This window comes from Bufo bufo, chromosome 7 (genome assembly GCF_905171765.1).
Source record: "Bufo bufo chromosome 7, aBufBuf1.1, whole genome shotgun sequence".
In the NCBI taxonomy this organism is placed as follows: domain Eukaryota; kingdom Metazoa; phylum Chordata; class Amphibia; order Anura; family Bufonidae; genus Bufo; species Bufo bufo.
This window is the reverse complement of record NC_053395.1, coordinates 175540740-175553056: the sequence shown is the minus strand read 5'-3', so window position 1 is coordinate 175553056 and position 12317 is coordinate 175540740.

Genomic DNA, 12317 nt, shown 5'->3' with positions numbered 1-12317 from the left:
TCAGCCAGTGTCGTATGTACAAATCTGCTGATTAAGCCCTGCCCTTAGTATATCACTGTCTACTGAGTCGGGCTATTCTGTTATACAGAACATGTGGTGGTCCACTTTTAATTGCACTGTGAACCATGTTGCTATCATTGCACACAAACATCACATCATCAATAAGGGCAAATATATATGGATTCGTGATTGGTTCCTAAATCAGCTCTAAATTGGGTTTTATGGGTTCCCATTAATGGCTTCTCTGGTACAGGTTTTACCCATATTGTCCCTTTAACATAATGCCTTCAATTTGCCTGGGATTATGTATATATGTAAAAAGGGCACTGCCTATTTTATGAGCAGTGGTGGTAATCACGGTAAGCCTAATGAAAGTGGGATTTTCCTCAATTTGTCCTTAACAACCTTTATTACTGAATATCCACGGGGATCTGCAATAAAATCAATGATGATTTGGGTCCACAGGGGAACCTGCGACTGGTAGTAGTATTTAACATAATTCACTCCCAGTGATAAAACCTATTGTTCCTCACAATAGTCCATGTAATACAAGCTATTGTATTGTGGAAGGATTAGCGCATCTCTGGGACATTGTGGAAGTATGGGAAGGACAAAGGTGAAAATAAGCATGGCCTAAGTGCAATGCTTACCTTTATGTAGTAAACTGTATACGGCCCATGTTTTCTATAGAATGTTTGGAAAAAATGACAAGAGACAAATGTAAAATAGCTCAGCCATTAGGACAGTCACGTTTTATTGCGGAGGTCTTGGGTTCAAATCCATCCAGGGAACGTCTGTGTTGACCCAGGACTAATCCATGGGTTATTTCTTAATCTGAGATGCGAGGTTTGTCTGATATGGTAGTAGTAACATTGTTATTTTGTAACTTTTATATCAAAATAATCTTCTTAATATATAACATAGAGAGGAAAAAAATACTCACTGATAAATAGATATATATTAAATAAATAGATAGATATTAGATAGATATTAGATAGATCGGTAGATAGATATGAGAGAGATAGATAGATACAGTGCAGTTTCTAGGTAAAATTTCTCTCAGGGCGAGTGTCCAAAAAACTCCCCCCCCCCCCTCAAAACTGCTCGATGAAATAAGTGTCTCCCCATTGTAAAAAATGTGTCACCACATTGCACGGACGGTCACAGTGACGCACTGTCCCACAGACTCAGGCTCTCACTCACAGCAGGCTTCTTTCTCAGCACTGCTCCGGACTGGCGGTAACAGGCAGGCAGTGCGGGCGGCGGTGCTCACCTCACTACTGTACGTCATGCGGCGCGTGACGTACAGTGAGTGAGCGCCGCCGCCCGCAGAGCCTGCCTGTGGGGGGACATTATTTTTAATAAGGATCACTATGGACATTATTTAGAATGCAGGCGGCTGTGGGTGTCATTATAACTGTATAATGTCTGATAGGCCTAGTCCTGAATATTACCCTGCCTTGTATAATAATGTACCCTGATACCCCTTAGTTATATTACTCCAGCGGGGTAATATAACTAAGGGGTATCAGGGATGGGTACATTATTATACAGGGCATGGGCAGGGTAATATAACTCAGCTCAGGACTAGGCCTATCAGACATTATAGTTATAATGAGTAATGACACCCACAGCAGCCTCCATTCTAAATAATGTCCATAGTGATCCTTATTAAACTTAATGTCCCCCACAGTGACAGTGGCCCCCATTTTCATGTCTCCCACAGTGGCCCCCCCCCATTGTAATTAATGCCCCCCCATTGTAGTTAATGCCCCCCCCCCCATTGTTATTAATTCCCCCCCCCCCCCCCAGACCATCACTCACCTCACAGCAGGCATCAGCACTGCTCAGGGGCTCAGGGCGGGCAGTAACAGGCAGGCAGTGCGGCGCTCACTCACTCACTGTACGTCACGCGCCTGCGCCGCCTAGTGGGAGGAGCAGGCGCGTGACGCCAGTAAGTGCCACCCGCACTGTCTGAAGAGTGAGAGGACTCGGGCCGGCACTCGGGCGCAGGTCAGGCGAGATGTCAGAGGGAGGGAGGCAGGGCGCACGGCAGAGAAACGACAAGAGGGCGCCCCCCTTCTGACAGCGCCCCGGGCGGCCGCCCGTCCCGCCCGCCCCTAGAAACGGCACTGGATAGATATTAGATAGATATTAGATAGATATTAGATAGATAGATAGTCTACACACCCAAAAAAAAATTAGTAAACTTAATTCCCAAAAATTTTAAATGTGATATTTATTCAATAACAAGATAAAAGGACATATTCATACTAGATTTATAATCGTTACCAACATACGCAGAGACATCCAATTAACAGCACCATATAAATAGTGAAATGACACTGCATGAAGGACTAGACCGGTGAAAACTAACATAGTGAGCAGGGAAATACATCCTCTCTAATCAATATATGCATCCACTAGTCTAGATTTATTCCTAAATACTGTGACAGAAATGTAACAAAAATGTTCTTCTTGTATTATTGAAAGACAGATCATACCGGGATAGTGGCAGGGCTTGGTGGTAGCTGGCTCCTCGACGCGCGTTTCGCCATCTCGCTTCCTCAGGAGGAGTCATAGATAGATAGATGAGAGATAGATAGATGGATAGATAATGTACATCAGGGGTGCACAACCTGCGGCCCGGGGGCCACATGCGGCCCTCGATACCATTCTGTGTGGCCCCCAAACATCTGGTAAAAAAGACATGTAGGTCTATGTCTTATGGCTTCTTACATGTATCTTTTAATGTATTCTCCTATTAGATGGGAGTCCTAGAACGGTAACTAGACATTTATAGTATATACTGTATGTTCAATATGCCAAAAATACAGTATTTCAGTTGGTAATACCCCTTTAAGTTTTACTTTCAGCCCTTGGAATTGGTTCAGGCTGACAATGTGGCCCCCAACCAGAAAAGGTTGTGCACCCCTGGTGTACATGATAGATTGATAGATAAAAAATGAAATTCCATGGCACTTCCCAAAAACAGATACGGGTTTATTTCACCAGATGCAACGTTTCGGTTCTCCCTCTGGAACCTTGACTGCAGTCACTGCTGGAAAAAGGTTCCAAAGGGAGAACCGAAACGTTGCACCTGGTGAAATAAACACGTATCTATTTTTGGGAAGTGCCGTGGAATTTCCTTTTTCATTTATGGTTTGACGGGAGGATCACAGCCGCTGGCACCCCTTTTTTTCTACTTTGTTCTACTATTGTTTGCAGTGCTGCCCAGCCGCTTTGACTTTTAGATAGATAGATACAGGAGAGATAGATATAAGATAGATAGATATTTTAAGAATACCCACAGTGGTATGATTTAATAAGAGTGACTTGTTGGTGCCCTCTCTTTTCGGCACCGAATACCCAGGTCACAGACGCCTTAAGCTACACCCAGAGGAGTACACAGATCTTATAGGCCCCATAGCAAACCTTAGTATGCCCCCCCCCCAATACATTGTATGACAAATTACTGTACAATAAAAGTTGCGCTCTGCCTCACCCTCTTTACTTGAATTCTATGACATAAAATGTGAACAGCTGCTTCATTATAATGGCACTCTTTCTGAACACCACATTGCCTAATCTATTTACACCAGAAAACTGGCCTAAATACTTATAAATTTCCCTCATACTGCTCTAAATACTTCCCTTAATATAGTATCTGATAAAACTGTCTGCCTACAGACACCACTAGGGGGAGCTCAGTGCATAGGACATTCTACAGTTACCATTGAACTTAAAGGGAATCTGTCAGCTTCAAAACACCCCCTAAACTAGATGAAGTGGTGAATAGTATAATCGACGCAGAGTCTGATTATATCAATTTTATCCTCATACTCACTTGTATCCTGACGCTGTGCTCCAACAAACCAGTAGTAAAATGTACTGAGGACTCCCGTGCTCATGCACGTAATGGAGAGGACTCAAAGAGGAGCCCTCTCAGTGCATTTTACTACTGTTTTTTTGGAGCACAGCATCGTAATGTAAGTGAGTATGAAGATAAAAATTACATACCGTAATCGGACTCGGCGTCACTTACACTGTACGCTGCTTACTCTAGTTTTACAATGTTTTGGAGCTGACAGATTCCCTTTAATAGAATCTGCAAAAATCTCTAGTGCTGAGCCCCCAAGCCCTCCCCCCCCCCAAGTATTTGCTGCAATAAGATGATGTATATTTATGTTTTGGGGCAGATAATGAAGTTTAGTGCCAGGTCACCCCTCACGGTAGTTGTGTCTCCATGGTAGGTACACTCTACACTGGCTCTACCCCTGTTGTGGACCTGCAGGAATATATTATGTAGAACCACCCTAACAGTAGCTATACAGATCATGTATAAGTCTTAATTGCATTGTAACCTTTGCTTTTATAATGGCACATATGGGTTAGATCATTACTACAGGTGCCCATGCACACAAGAGTAAATTATGCAGAATAGCTGTGGGACTTCCGGGCCGCAGGGGCAATGTGTGTGAGTGAGTATTGTGGTGGGCTGATGGGGGTAGTAGTATTACTCACTGTTCTGTAGCTCCCTGGACCGGCGTGCAGTGAAGGGAAGGACAGCACAAAATCCCTCGGGGCACTCTCTATTTGTCCAGGGGTTCCCAGCCAGATGGTGGTCGAAGTGCCCTTGATGGTGGGGGTCCTTTGGGTGCCTTGGTGGCAGGGTCCCTGGTGTTCGTGACGTCAGCACCTTAAGGTGGGTTGAGAGTTGGTGTAGAAAAAGGAGAGAGGCAGCAGTTGAACCAACAAGAACTTTACTTGAAAATGTTTGCCTTGAAATAAGTGATATCCATACAGATAATGCCTTGATACAGAAAAGGTATGCAAGCTGCGACTTCATACAACAGCCATGGTGTGACAATGGTAGATGGCAGTTTCCAACTCAATCTGAGAGAGGATGACACTTTCCTTTAACTTGTCTCACTTGCTTTAAAAATTCAGCCTTTTGGGTACTTGGATCTTACTCTAAACTAGAACTTAGCACTTGGCAACCAACAGGGCGGTCTCCCTAGAGGTAGGCATCAGTCTTCTGCTCCATTATTTGCACAGGTTGCTTCCATATCATTAATCCATTTAGTCTCTGACTCAGGACAGTGGCACTACAAAAAGGTGATCCAATAATCCTTGAGCTTAGTTTCTTATCTTACTTTACCCCTCTGAGGAGTACCTAGGGGCACACAGCATAAGTTACATACTCTCCTCCCTGCTCCCAACTATCTCTCAACTAACTTCTACTGAGCTGTCCTATATAAATGATGGGACAGCACCACCTAGTGGCGAATGTTTGTAAATGCAGCCACCAGCCTGTTGTTGGGAATCAACAACTTAATACATAGCAGCAGAGGATGGAAATTGATGACATACACAAAAGTTTGAAGTGTCCCCTCTTCACACGTAGTGGGACACTGCATAACCCCCTGCTTTAAACTAAGCCGTCCTCGGCTTTGGACTTGATGGACACTGTGGATCTCTATGCCGTTACCTGAAAAACACCAAACGTGCACCACATACACATATACATCTACCCAATTTAACATTTGCATAATATTATTAGGTTACTTCAGTACCTGAAAGAGCGTGCATAAAAGTACACATTATTAAAATATCACTTATTAACTTTTTCCTGGATCTCATAGCGCAACAGGGAAATTGAGCATCGTGACTTCTTTGCTTGACGGTGACAAAAATGGACGTTAATCTTATAATGGGGCAAATGATAAATTCCTCCAAGGCAAAGTCCATAAATATTTGTAATCCAATGGGCAATTAAAGTGCAACATTTTTGGTTTGTAGAACAAATGCGTAGCACAAGATAAAACGCAGAAAATGTCCTTCTGGGTACATGACTTAAAATGTTGCATAACCAGATTTAAAGTCCCAGACAAACTGAGAAGGGAGTAACAAGGGATTAAATTGGTGCAAACTCAGCGCAACAGGGGTTTTAACACAAGGTGGAGTCTTTGACAGAGTCCATTAGCACGCCAGTGGCTCTCTGAAGTGGCCTGGAAAACTACCACAGAAACAATAAAGAGTTCACTTTACTAATGGCTCCAGCTCCTCTCTCTTTTCCTTTTCAGGTACATATTGAAATGAAGCTGGCCAGCCGGCCTACTTACAGGTACATGTCTTCCTCTCCTGCCTCATCAGCAATGGGTTTCAGCCACCACGGGAGATCGTCTAATTTAGGGGGTCTGAGTAGCGCCCTATAGGGCAGGGCAGGCTCCAGGCACCCCGAAAAATCCTCCACTGATAATATATTTGCAGAGATGCACGCATATGCGAGCCTCTCTTTCTTTTTAGCATGCTGCAGATTCGGTACACTTGCAGCCACGGCGGTGGGCTCCTGCCCTTCAACGAGGGTCTGTATTGGTAGCACAGGCTCTGGCCTTAGAGGATCCTCTGCAGGTGATTCATGGCGCTTGTGCCCAACTTCTAGGCCTTGTTGGACCGCCATGCGGTGTTGGCCCTCTTGGTAGGCCTGATAACTTTACTGAGCCTCGGTGGCGGCGATGTCCTCATGACGTTGGCGCAAGTCCAGCTGTCGGAGGGGGCTCCTCTCGGTCTCGACTGTCACCGGCTGCCAAAAAATATTCGGACCAAGAAACGAGGCTGTCATGGTCTCTAACGTGACAGGTGTTAGAAGATCTAAGAGACTGGCTGCACGTGATGTGATCTGACAGCCTCTTTTGGTTTCACTGGTTTCAGTATTGTTGCTGGTAATGACTATGCAGTACGCCAGTCCGTCAGGGTGAGCGAATGTGAGGTCACGGGTTAATAGGCAGACCGAGGGTTGCTCTTGGTACTCACAGTTTGTAGAAGACCCTGGGCAGGCGTACAGCAGTGATGGAGATGCTGGCACATGGATCCTCTGGGGCACTCTCTGTATATAGGTGTCATGCCCCACTCTGACGATGTGCGGAGGTCGGCCAGGATAGCAGCACGAGTTTAGTATTTGTTTTGGTGCCGTGCTGGATCCGCCTCTCATGAGGTGCACTGGGTGGAGTCATTAGTTTAAATGGCCTCCAGCTAAGTGCTCTGAGCGGATTATACTGATCATTTGGTTCTTGGAAGTTTGGAGGAAAGGTTGGCTGTCAGTTCCTGCTCTCAGAAGATAAGTGTCATTTCTAGTTTGGTTGTTTGTGTCATCTATCCCATCCAGGTTCTGTGCGAGCAGGCTGCTCCTATCTCCCCACTTCACCATCTCAGGGAGTTCAGGGTTTTGTCAGTCCAGGCTGGAGGACACAGCACACCTACCTTCAAGGTCTGCCTGTGGGCTGAGCAGTGCAGGGAAAGAGGTCAGGGATAAACTAGGAGGTGACCCTTCCCCTGTCTCTCGTCCAGAGCCTGGTTGGTGTGTTACCTTTTATACTGAGTGCACGTCCGTCGTGACAATAGGGACCAGGCCGGGTGGTAGGTGAGGTGCCCTGGGTGTTGAAAGTTTAGTGTGCCAGTGGCAAGATCCCTTATAGTTCATGACGCCAGTGCCGGTAACGGTGGCACACCGATTTGTTGTAGGAATAATTGAGGTACACACAGTTGTAGTGAACCAGAACTCCTTTTTACTGAACAGTTCAACTATTTACAGGCTTTAGATAAATTTCCATATGCAGGATAATGGTATCAGGCAGGCTTGACATAAATGGCAGGTAAAAATCCTAGTAAGATAACTCAGAGGGAATAAACTCACAGATCAGGCTGTACTTTCTGCAGAATCCTGTCTGACTTTCTCCAAGACCCGGATGCCTAATAGCTGGCTTTATCCTTGGGAGGGGAACCTTCCTCTGGCATGAATCGACTTGCTGCAAATAACCTTCTGCCTTTCAGCTTTCTACTTTGCTGGTTAAAATTAGCACTGCTCTGTACTTTGTAAGCTGCAGGATAACTTCAGGAGGGAACTTCGTCTCCTGGACTAATTTCTGAGCTTTTCTTACTCAGGGACCTCAGGCAGGCTAGACTGAGCTACTTAGCCTCCTGGACTGGACTGAACTAACTCTTTCCTGCCTGGGCCTAACTATATATACTAGGGGGTTATCTAGCTCCCTCTACAGAGGGAGAAACTACACCCCTAGCAGGCCTGGTACACAGGAATTAACATGAAGATATGCATTACAATGCAATACAAAACACAATAGCAATTTCCCACAGGAGGTGGGGGCAACATGACCCTTAGTAGTGCCCACCTTTACGTAGTGGGACACTACAACCACACCTCTTGTCTCAGGTGTAGCTTAGTGGTCATTCCTACTCTCCTATTTAATCTTGCTTCACTCATCATGCTATACGGTTTATAGCTTAAGTTTAGTATTGAAAGTGCTGGTGTGTGGTCCTCTTCTGAGTTCCTGCTCATCCATTTACTTCAGAAGTTAAGTGACCTGGAGGGGGTAGGTAGGGAGGCCGCGTTGATTTTTCCGCACGGTCCCACAAACGGACGTGGATCTGGCGGCGAGGGACTGGAACAAGGTGATACTAGTATAAAAGTTATCCACGTACAGGTGGTAACCCTTATCTAACAGTGGGTGCATAAGGTCTCACACAAGTTTCCCGCTAACACCCAGAGTGGGGGGACATTCTGGGGGTTGAATACGGGAATCTTGCCCCTCGTACACACGAAACTTGTAAGTGTACCCTGAGGTACTCTCACAAAGTTTGTACAGCTTCATGCCATACCTCGCTCGCTTAGAGGGAACATACTGGCGGAAAAGGAGTCTCCCCTTAAAAGCAATGAGAGACTTATCAACCGCGACCTCCCTTCCAGGTACATAGGCCTGTACACATTTGGGGGGGACATGCTGCATTATCTGAATAATGCAGGCATTTCCGGATGGCCTCAAACCAGGAGCGTGTCATGGCCATACTGTAAAGTGAAGTCTGGTAGAGGATGTCCCCACTCCAGTAATGCCTGACACTAGGTTTCTTGACTAGGCCCATGTGCAGCAATAGGCCCCAAAATGTCCTCATCTCAGCTGCACTGACCGGGGTCCAGCCACCGAGCCTAGCCAAAAAGGAGCCCAGGTGTTGAGTAACAAACTGTTGGGCGTAAAGGTTTGTTTGCTCCACCATTAGATTTACAAAGTGGTCACTGAAAAAAAGACTAAAATAGTCATATTCAGTGAAGCCCACTATGGAAATCTGGATTCCTGGTTGGCCTACAAAATCAGGAATCACGGGCTCAAAACGCTCTGGGGTATACCAGACAAGTTCACCGGCAGGGGGCTCTGGTGGACTTAACTGGTGGGCCGGAAAACTAGTAGGAGCCCCAGAGATGCTCGTACTAGGGTGGACCACAGGGTCCCTAGCATGATTTGAGCAGGCACCGGGTTCCGATCACCGCCCGCCGAGCGGCAGTGATCGGAAATACATAGGATGTACTGGTATGTCCTGTGTGCTTAAGGACCGGGACATCAGGGCGTACCGGTACGCCCTATGTCCTAAACAGGTTAATGACCTGGAAGGAAAGGGACCTTTGGTGACATCACTGCGCTCATCACATGGTGCAGCACATGATCCATCACCATGGTGATGGATCATGTGATGGACCATGTAATGAGCGCAGTGACATCACCAAAGGTCCTTTTCCTCCCAGGTCATCAAAGAAGAAGAAAGAAGACAAGCCAGGCTGTGCGAACAAGTGGATGAGGTGAGTTTAATTATTATAATTTTTTTTAACCCCTCCATCCCTATTTTACTAAGCATTCCGTATTAAGAATGCTATTATTTTCCCTTATAACCATGTTATACGGGAAAATAATAATGATCGGGTCCCCATCCCAATCATCTCCTAGCAACCATGCGTGAAAATCGCACCACATCCGCACTTTCTTGCGGATGCTTGCGATTTTCACGCAGCCCCATTCACTTCTATGGGGTCTGCGTTGCATGAAAAATGCACAATATAGAGCATTCTGCGATTTTTACGCAACGCACAAGTGATGCGTGAAAATCACTGCTCATGTGCACAGCCCCATAGAAATGAATGGGTCCAGATTTAGTGTGGGTGCAATGCGGGTGCGATCCGTCCTGCCGCTATTTCGCCGTGCCGCCGGACTGCCGCTCCGTCCCCATTGACGATAATGGGGACGGGAGCTCCGGCGCAGCACGTCAGTAACGCGGTGAGATGCCGCCGGGCTAAAAAGTCAGACATGCAGTACTTTTAGTCCGGCCCCTTTCGCCGTGCACTGCCATGCTGTGCCGGAGCTCTGCCCCCCATCCCCATTATAGTCAATGGGGACGGAGCGGCAGTCCGGCAGCACGGCAAAATAGCGGCAGGACGGATCCGACAGGGTGAACAGCCTGTCGGATCCATCCTGCCGCTAGTGTGAAAGTAAACCTAAGCCTTCTAACGTGCCAAAAAAATTAAATGGCATTCACAAAATGATACAAACATGAAGTAGACATATGGGGAATGTAAAGTAGTAACAATTTTTTGAGTTATTATCTATTATAAAAATTGAGAAATGTAAATTTGCAAATTTGATTTTGGTCAATTTGATATTTTTTTTATTAATAAAAATGAAATTTTTGGACTCAATTTTACCACTGTCATGAAGTAGAATATATGACAAGAAAACATTCTCAGAATTGCCTAGATAAGTAAAAGCGTTTTAAAGTTATCACCACATAAAGTGACACGTGTCAGATTTGCAAAAAATGGCCTGGACAGAAAGGTGAAAAATGGCTTGGTCCTGAAAGGGTTAACTAGAACATTTTGGTTTGTTTTCCATCTGTTACAAAGGCAAAGAAAATACATCTAGAAGACACTAATATGTAATAAAAGAGAGCCCTCTAGTGGTCATGTCAGAAATCCAACAAGCTGCAGCAAGTTAAAATACTGCAATACATAGGGGAACATCTATTATTTGTTGCTCTTTTTTGTGTCAGTTTTACGTCTGGTTTGCTTTATGTGCTTGCGCCAAATTTATGAACTGGTGCGCCTTAATAATAAATGTGGCGTGAGTGCAATGTAAATGACACCTTTATGTATAAATGTACACCAGGGGGCTGCCTGCCGTAGGTTGGGACATTTTTGCTACATAGTAAATGAGCCATAATTAAGGTCTCATCTCACTTTCAGCTCTTAAACACTTTAACCACTTTAAGAAGTGGCGAGGAACACCAAATGTCGCAGAAAATGGCGCAGTTGCCATGACTTGTGAATTTTTAACAAACAAAACTGACATATCTGTTTTAATAAATGTGCACCATAGTGCACAGGTCAGCTACAGAGGGGAAGGAGAAGGTGATGAAATGAAATACTTACTTTTAACATATTTTATAAAGTTTGGCAGTCCCTGAAATATTGAAAGGGGTTGTGTCACATCACACATTGGTGGCATATCGCTAGGATATGTCACCAGTGTCATGGCTGCGGTGCCACCACCTCCACTCACTTCTATTGGAGTGATGAAAATAGCCAAGCGAGCAAGCGCTGCCACGGCTCTATTCTCTTCTATGGGACTGCCGAAACCCATTTACCATTTTTCACACCTGTTTTAGGTGTAGAAAATGGTCTAAGGCAGGCATGCTCAACCTGCGGCCCTCCAGCTGTTGTAAAACTACAACTCCCATCATTCCCAGACAGCCTACAGAAGGGCATGGTGGGAGTTGTAGTTTTACAACAGCTGGAGGGCCGGAGGTTGAGCATCCCTGGTCTAAGGCCTCTTTCACACGGGCGAGTTTTCCGCGCAGGTGCAATGCGTGAGGTGAACGCATTGCACCCGCCCTGAATCCGGACCCATTCATTTCTATGGGGCTGTTCACATGAGCGGTGATTTTCACGCATCACTTGTGCGTTGCGTGAAAATTGCAGCATGCTCTACATTGTGCGTTTTTCACGCAACGCAGGCCCCATAGAAATGAATGGGGCTGCGTGAAAATCGCAAGCATCTGCAAGCGATTTTCACTCATGGTTGCTAGGAGATGATAGGGATGATCAACCACGGACCCTATTAAAGTAAATTCACTGTATTATTTTCAATTATAACCTGGTTATAAGAGAAATTATAGCATTCTTAATACAGAATGCTTACCAAAATGTTGATTGAGGGGTTAAAAAAATAAATAAAAATGACCTCACCTTATCCACTTGATCGCGCAGCCGGCATCCTTCATTCAGCAGGACCTGCGCTGACGTCACCTGAGCACGATTACGTCATCAAAGGTCCTTTTGCAGGTCCTGAAAGAAGAAGAAAGAAGATGATGACGGCTGCGCGATCAAGTGGATGAGGCGAGTTATTATATATTTTTTTTTAACCCCTCAATCGACATTTTACTTAGTATTCTGTATTAAGAATATTATTATTTTCCCTTAT